Source organism: Poecilia reticulata, chromosome 7 (assembly GCF_904066995.2).
Source record: "Poecilia reticulata chromosome 7, P_reticulata-male-v2, whole genome shotgun sequence".
Taxonomy (NCBI): domain Eukaryota; kingdom Metazoa; phylum Chordata; class Actinopteri; order Cyprinodontiformes; family Poeciliidae; genus Poecilia; species Poecilia reticulata.
In genome coordinates this window covers 5,631,790-5,641,241 of record NC_088836.1, presented here as the reverse complement: position 1 = coordinate 5,641,241, position 9,452 = coordinate 5,631,790, and positions in this window count along the sequence as shown.

Genomic DNA, 9,452 nt, shown 5'->3' with positions numbered 1-9,452 from the left:
AATAATGGTTCTAATTAATAACACAATAATAAAACGTAATAATACTTGTTATTATGAATAAATAATAATAACATATTATTATTATTATTATTATTATTATTATTATTATTATTATTATTATTATTATTATTATTATTATTATCATCATCTGCGTCTTGTCTACAATTTAACATCTTCAGAACAAAATCCAACCGTGATTTAATCGGGAAAAACAAGTTAAGGATGTATAATAATAATAATAATAATAATAATAATAATAATAATAATAATCTAGTTTTATTACAACAAAATATTCCTCTTCTCTTCTCTTCTCTTCTCTTCTCTTCTCTTCTCTTCTCTTCTCTTCTCTTCGAGGCCCTGAACACCAGTGTCTCTCTTTGATCGGCCTAATTAAGTCCAGACTCAGTAAACGCGTCCTGTCCGGAGAGCATTAATTAACCCTCCTGCGTGCCGCTTCATTAGATCTGCTTGTTTTCTCTCCTCTTTTGATAGCCGGACGTTCAGCGGCGACGCCAAAAGTCTTTCACCGCTGAGCCTGAAGGAATTCTATTGGCTGGAAATGAAGATTTTAATTATCGCACAGCGGCAAACAAACACCGGACCATGCAGACAGGCCGAAACATTCACGACTCTAGCTTATGCTTTATCTATATATAATTGTTCTTTATTGATCAGTGGGAAAACTCTTTTGTGAAAATAAAAACACTATAAACATCAGAATATAAACAGATTACAGAAAAGGAAGGTAAAATTAAATCAATTAGAAACCAGATAATATGGGAAATCTTTAGAGAATATGTTCTTTTGTACAAATGTATATGTGAAAAAAAAATTATAAATATTGCACCAAATGGGGATGGATGGATGGATAGATAGATAGATAGATAGATAGATAGATAGATAGATAGATAGATAGATAGATAGATAGATAGATAGATAGATAGATAGATAGATAGATAGATAGATAGATTCAACATTGATTTTCCCATCATTTAGAGCTTAAATATGTTGGAGAACAAATCAAATGTGTTTTAAAAATATTTAAGGCATGATAACATGTTGAACCATTTGGTACTTCCTGATGGATTCTGTGCAAAAGTCTCCTCCAGCTCTCACTTTTGGAAAATATTTCAGTTTCAGTTTTTTTCTTACCAATAATAATTGTTGTCAGATGAACCTCTGGGTGTTTAGTGATGAGTCACAGTGAAGCTATTTCATCCCGTTGCTTCATGTTGACTCTCTGAACATTTCTAAAGGTCACAGTGTGACATTCAGAAAATGATATCATCTCTATTAAGGTGGTTCCTGAAGAGCTATGGCCACGGATGATCGACTGATAATGACATCTATATAATCCTTTTTATTGTTTCTTGAATATAGATATTTTAGACTCTGCTCATCTGCTCGAGACAAGGCAGCTTTTGCTTTTCCCTGGTTTTCTTTTTTGCTGTTGCTTTGTTTGCTTTCTTTCATTGTTCATAAGAACACATTGCACAGCATGCAGTTACATAAAAGCAAAATGAGAGGAAAAAAAAGCCAAAGAAAAACTGTGAAAGACCTTCAGAGGGCTTTGAAACTTCCAGAAAGGACTGCTTGGAGGCAAAGTGTAAAGAAATAGTGGTGTTTTAAAAGTTTGGACTATATTGTAAATTGTAAAAAAGAAACAAAAGAGACTTTGGTGGCTAATAGTAGAAACAGAATAGGAGTTATCCTTATTGATCTACGGGAAAACAATCCCATATTTTATTGTGGAAATGCTCCTCAAATGATACATTTTCTTCCTGGGTATAAATAGCAGCTCCCTCCAGTGGTTGCTTTAAGAAAAACAGTGACCTCATCACCGCTCTTGAAAGCACGTTTTCTTTTGACTTTTCTTTGCAGTGCATTTCCTGGTTTATCAGAAATAAAACAAGAGATGATGACACTCAAGTTAGACGTTTGATTTACAGCTTTAATCGCTCTTCATGCTGGAAGAAGATGCTTCTCCCAAACGCTGACTCAAAATGGCCTTCTAGCTGAAATTGTGATTAAAAAGATGTGGCAAATACAGAGAGAGAGGCTCCTAAAGTTCAAAACAAGCAAGAAGAAATACGGGGTCTGATAGAAACAACTGATTAAAGTGGCTGCAGCTCATGTTTACATTTATATATGTACAATTATTTATCGAAAAGCCTTCTGTAGTGCATCACAAACCCCATTATTTGGTAAGAAGCGATTATGAAATCCTGCTCTAAACCTTTGAAGATTCTCCCAAACGGACAATTCATATCGCAAAATGTAAAAGAGTCCTTAAAGTCCTTAAAAGTTGAGCAGCACATTATGTATAATAACTTGCAGATATGTTGTTAAAGGCACAGTGTACCGCTGGGTTTAATCTCCTACTGCTGCAACATCTAAAGAAAAAGTGCATTTACATTTAATTTAATTTATTTTATAGTTTTCTTATATTTTAAGTACTTACATGTGTTTTGTTTCTTTTATGTTATTTTACAGCAAATTTACAAATCATGGTAATACAATTTCAATTGAATTAGATTTTTTTTGTGCTTGATTTAGTGTTTTATTTTATTTGTGTAAAATGAAACAAAGACATTGAGTCAATTCAGTTTTGTTTATACTTCAATTAGTTTTCACGCTATAGTCTTATTTTTTATAACTTTGCAAAATAATAAAACCAAACAACAGAGAGAGCATAAAAAATTGTAGGATCAGTCAAAGGCTTTGAGTGATGAATCGCCTCCATCTCCGAGAAAAAATGTTAACAATAAAACGGCAAAGGAAAACGATGAAATAAATGAACTGAAACAACTGGAATAAAGAGGATACTGTGTTGAGCAGGATATTTGCTCATACTTTTGTGCACACATCCTGTTCATTCTGTGGGTTAAAAATAAATTCCCAAGTTTAAGTACATACATGTACAAAAAAAAAGAAGAAAGAAAAGCAAACATTTAATTTGAAAATTGGTACAGAATAACCAAAGCTTTCAACCGTAGATTTTATTTTCCATATTCCACTTCTAAAAACTTTACTCTGAATGCCATCACAAAACATTTTTGCTCCCTGAGAGAGAGAAGCTGTGAGGAAGGTATAGCACAGGGAGTAATTGTGCTCTCTCGATGCTGGGAGCCTGATAGCTGCCTTATGGATGAGGTGATCGCTGAGGGCCTGCTCCAGCGCCGCCTCGCTCTGCTCCCCCCCGGTCAGTCTGTGGTTATGTCAATAACAAACTGGGGCTGAACGTTCGCTCTGCGGGCCGCATATCTGCTGTTTATGTCAGTTTTTGCTCATGTTTCTGCTGTTTGTCTGATAGCTCTATCCATTCGGGGAGGCATGGTGCGTGGAGAGAAGCGTCTTTCCACTTTGATCACCCTCGAATGCGACGCCACTGTCCTTTATGGCTGCATTCTTTTCAACAGGAATGGAATTCCAGCCTCTGTCTTCATTTTACATACACAAGGCTGCAAGATAAGTGAGGAATTTCCCAAAGGTATTTATTGTCAATGAGGGAGCAGACGGAGTTTGTGCTGTCTGTCTGTCTGTCTTGTTTTAAGGCTTTTTCTCTAATTTCTTGTCAGCCGTGCAAATTGAAGCTGATCACTCCTGATAAGACAGCATCCACTCTTCATTCATCACATTATCAGCCCCAAAACCATAATGAGCAGTTGGAAGAAATGTGTTTTATCGTTGGTGTATGCAGAGGCTAACTGACAGGAGTCAGGAGTGAAGCGCAGATAGCAGCTGATCCCAGGTCTGCAGGACGCAGATCCAAGCTGCTTTTCTGATTGTTTTCTATAAACAGCTCAGACTGATGATTTGTAGGGGAGGTAAATGGGGCCAAAACTATATTTTTTGTTGGGTATATATTAACACAGCATGCATTTGAATGCCAGCCTGGCCGTTGCCTTTCTATGCAGTTCCACTTGATTCTCATCTCCCTTCAGTGCTCTGTCTGGGATTTCTCCAATGGAGCTGGATTTATCAGGGTGTAAATGTCAGTGATTGGGTAAAATCAGATCCAATCATTTAAAACTGAAACAGAGGCCACGTTATAAGACACCGTTTCTCAATAGCCGAGGGTCCAGATTCTCTGTTAATGTTTTGTGCAAAATTATAACTGATTTCACCTTGTGCACTGTCATCTTCAACATCATAGGCATTTAAGGTAATCAATGTCATACTGTACTATGTTGCCTTAGAGGTCATTTTTGATGCAAGAGTATACTATTCGTCCTTTGAGGTCATATTCGATGTCATAACAGGCTATACTGTGTGTCGTTTGAGGTCATTTTTGACGTCATGGTATTTTATGCATTGATTAAGGTAATTTTTGACATCATAGTGGGCTTTTACTATGTGCTGTTTGAGGTCATGTTCCAATTAAATTTCTTCCACACCCAGTCCCTTTTTGTCCACAAATGGTCAGATTGACTTTATGTGTTTCACTTTTCTTTTTTTTTTTGGTCTTTAATCGAACAGAGTCTATAGAACTACCAGGTGTGAAAACACTCAAACACCACAGCCTACATGAATTTTGCATAGTACGTTAAATACTTCTTTTTATTCTTTGGTAAGGTTTAATTTTCCAGTAAACATCAGATTAACACAACTGCATCATCATCATCATCATCATCATCATCATCATCATCATCATCATCATCATCATCAGTATGAACAGTTAAGAAAATGGATACATAAATTCCTGGACCGTGTTTTCAACCTTCAGCTTGCCGTCAGGAAATGATGGTGAAGACCATCATGTAATCTCATACTGAAGGCAAATTGTTCACTAATTCTTTTCTTACATGACAGATGACTCTTTTCCCATTAATCACCATTTTCTGCCATTTTCCAGACCACCAGCCTGACCGAGCTCCAGTGGGGCTCACTCCTTCTCGCTGATGTCATATTTCCGCCCCATACAGCAGTCAGGTCTTCCCAACAATGTGAACCTTCTCATGTGCTGTCCCAGCCGCAGACCTCCACCATACAGTGTACACAAGCAGCAGATAGAGAGGCAGGAAAGAAGGATTTAAAGGCATACAAGGCCCAAGCCTGTGGAGCGCTGCTCAATGGGGAATGTGAAGTAGGAGTCAGCCTAATCTCCAGCACCCAAAAGAGACTGGCTCCTGTCTGCCTGACTGCCACTGCCATATCTGTGTTTCATTTCAGCCTGTCAGGTCCTATCTCGCTGCCCGAAAACTGCTTCTGCCGGCTTCAGGACCCCCTGACAGTAGGCAGAGGATCTAGACTGTTTATGTGTGGTTATTTGCTTGAATACATTTCCTTAAATACATGTGTTGTTGCACAGTAATTTTGATTTTTCTTTTTGTAAACTTAAAAAAAGAAATCATCAGTGTTAAGGGATTACACTTTGCAAACGTACCACAATAAAATTAAATGTTAAAGACACATTTGAACACACAAACAAGGTGGAAGCAAAAACAAACAAACAAACAATACACAAAAAATAACAGAAAATAAACATACAAACATTCCATAACTTAATTTCACAACACAGAAAACCTCTGGAAGCACTTTTAACTTATTCAAAATAATTTCTAATTCAAGAGACAAAGAACTTCAGCAAGAAAAATGAGGATTATTTTTATTATTTAATTTATTTTTAAAGGGATTTCTTGGGGCTTGTGGTCTTTATTTTACAGTGATTACATACATTACGTTGTGGTAGGGACAAAAACATTCGGCAAAGTTCAAGTTACAACATGAGCTGTGCGCTTTACCCCTACACTACCACGGCCCAGATCAGGATTATCTTTAAACATCAAATATCATTTTTCTTTTTTTCTTTTTCAGTAGTGTTCAGGATTTGGAGCATTGTTGTGTCTTACATTTCCATGACCAAAGTCGAGAAATACACAAAATTCTTACTTTAACTGAAGTCATTAAAGCTGCAACTTTTATAAAAATATCTTTTACATATTTATTAAAAACTGCCACTATGTAGTGACATCATGGTGTGAAACCGATGATAAGAAAAACATTGAGCTCCTCCACCTTTTCCCATTTTTCCCAGCAGTAACTTGAAACAACCATCAGTCAGGAGGCGTGTCTTAGTGTTGTCAATCACCCTGCGTGTAGAGCTGCTACTCAATTAAATTCACCTTATTTATAAAGAGACAAGTCACAACAAATTCCTTGCTCTCCCCCTTCTTCCTCCCTTCTTCCTCTGCTATGCTACAACTAGTATAGCATGTCATGAATGCTAAGGCTAGTTAGCCTTAGCATGATGGTGCAAATGGTTTTACTGTAATGGTAAATTGTTTCTCTTCCATTAGCACATCTAGCAAAGAGTTCATGAGATTGATTGATACCACTAAGACCCTCCTCCTGGCTCTGATTGGTTGTTTTTGATCGGGAGCGGTTCATTTCTTCAGATGGCAGTAATAGATCAGGGAGGAAGTGGAGGAGATTGATCTTGTCACAGATTATCTGACTCATAACATACTGTCACAACATGGCGACAGTTTCAAAAAATATGTAAAAACATGTTTGTTTGTTAGTTTTTTTGAAATAAAAGTTATATACTACAACTTTAATTACTGTTACTTTTAATATTTTTCCCCATTTGTCATCTGAACTGCATCTGTGGCTCTTTTTTCTCTTTTGATTCCATGCTCTCTCTACTCCATCTCCAGGTGAGATTTCAGGGAAAAACCTTGGAGAACACAAACAGCCTCTAGTTAGCCACCAAGTGTGGAAAACATAAGGAGAAGAATCAAAAGTAATAGGAAAACTAACAGAGTGTAGAAGTTACTACATTCAGATGTAGAATGACTGGAAGATGGCTCTGCTTCAGATTCTCTACTCCTGTGTGACAACTGGCTGCATGAGCTCCACATCATGCATCTGTTGCCACCGCTCCCCCGTCCTCCACCCAGCAGTCCTGCCATCTTGCTCCCACAACAGTAAATCACTTTGACCTTTCTACAGAAATTGTGCATTTGCTCAAAGCTCTTCGTAACCCCTCATGCTCTAGCAATAGAAAACCTGCTGAGTTCTTAATACTGTCCAGAAGAGCTCACCATGCAGATCATCACCTTTCAGGCTTATTTTCTACATTTACATCCAGCATGAAGATGGTGTGCTCAAAACAGCATTTAGAGCATTAAATTCAGCTTAAATTAAACCTTGGGATTCCACACCAGCCTGTCCTGCGCGGTGATCCTGTCCCACGAGGTTCTGTCGTATCTGATAACGCTGAATGCAATTACTTGTCATTACTCAATTTAATCCGCTGCAGATTGAGCCTTTTCCTTTGTCCAAACAATGATGAAGAGTTAAATAGGGTGTGAAACATCGTGCTTTCCCCAAAGTACCATAAAAGGCTAATTTACACAGATCATTTACCTATGGTTCAGCCACACAACATGGAGCCTCGCGGCCAGCTGTCACTTCTGCTGCAAACAGGTTCCCATCATCTGAGACAGAACCAAGAGACACCCACAGGTACTTTCAGCTCATATATGTCTATATTCCATAACCAATTTGGTTTCTTCTGGCATCAATGATGATTTTTAATGTATTGTGTTGCCTGCTGGTGTCCAGAACAACTGGACCATGGTGTTCTGATTGGGAGCTCTGAGAAGACAAACATCGATATGGGTCACAGGAGACGAACCGAAGACACACAGACGACTGATAATCCATGTTTGTGCATGTGTTAGAGTGCAGGACTATTGACGGATATCTGTGGACAATAGGATGCGATCGGTCATCTGACAATGCCGTCATAAGATTTGTTTACCCATAAATGATGGAGTGAAGACAAAATATTCTAAAGACTTTCAAAAACAGCACTAAAAAAAAACAACAACCACAAAACACTTTACATCAGGAGCATCACTGTGTTTCCAAAGTGAGTTAATATAATTAAATCGAATACAGACTCACAAAATCAACCGATGCTTTTCACTTTCCCTCTCTTAATATTAATATTACTACCATGGTCAGTATGGTCAGTTGAAAAGCGCCTCTGTGCTCCTTAAACAGAGTAAACTCTTTGGGCAGGTGAAAGGTCAGATCTGTGACAAAACATCTTACAGGTCAGTTGTGTGTTTAGTAAGAGCAGAATCAGATACTTGAGTAAATGACAAGGGAAAAGTACAAAGTAAGTCATAGAACCATGGAGTTGATAGAAAAATGTAATGTGAAGTGATATAAATAGAAAATTAGTTTGGCTAAAATAAATGTCTTAATATAAACATAATAATATTTAAATGCTTGACATGAGTACAACCTTGAACTAAAATGTAACAGTTGGTCTAATTTCAAATGAACAAGTTGCTGGTCAGAGTGTAAATCTTTACTATTTTTATAGATTGATGGGAAATATTTAGTCATGGTTTTCCAGCTTTGGTGCTACTTCTAGTCTTACACCTACATTATGCTGCAAAGGTTTGTTTTATACATCTTGAACTTTTAACACATAAAAACAACCTTTACTGTTTGAATGTTATGGTCCCACAAAAAAGTGGTACATTAACCATAAAATAGAAGGAAAATAAAAAAGCGAGAAAGCCAGACTTGCATTTTCTGTTTGTACAGAACCCACAGACTAGTCCCAGTGCGGCAGACTGAAGGGACAGTTTAACACCGTTTAGTACCTGCTGCTGTTGTTACAGAGCAAAGTCAAAGTTCATCCACTTCTCAGCACATTCAAGGGTTTTACAGCTACAGAATGTCATGTTCTCTGCAAATGACTTCTTCTAATTACTTCTTAAAATGTCTTTATGAATACATAAATTGGGAAGAGCTGTTGCCTTGCAGAAAGACGGTTCTGGGTTCGATTTCCGGCCCGGGGTCTTTCTGCATGGAGTTTGCATGTTCTCCCTGTGCATGGTGGGTTCTCTCTGGGTTCTCCAAGGCGGAGCTTTGGGGAAATAGGTGGTGCTTTGTATGAGCAGGCGTTAAAGCTGCAGTATGTAACTTACAAAAGAAGATGTTTGTTGCATCTTTGTTAAACTATCACTATGTTGTGATAATACATTATGAGACAGATAATATGTGAAAAAAAAAAAACTAAAATCAAGTTCCTATATCTTTACTCAGCTTCAGGATGCAGCAGAATTGTGTTTCCCATACACCTCCACAAACAAACTAGATTTTCTAGACAAACGAACTGGAGTTCATTTAAAGCAGAATCAACAGGGCTGCAGTGAAAACACCTTTACTTCTTGGAAGCCAAATATACAGAAATGAAGGCAGGACCAGCTCTTTTTTACACAACCATATACACATTTCTATTTATTTATTTTTTTTTCAAATGGAGTGAAAAAGCATAGAAAAACAACCTGGGTACCAAAGCTGCTTGCAGACAGACAGAAAGGCACGACCTCCATCCGGGCTGCAGGGATCTTATCTTGAGCAAATGAGACTCCACGTGTTGGACCGTCTGCTGGAGAGCAGTTGGAATGTCCAGGTGAGCTCTT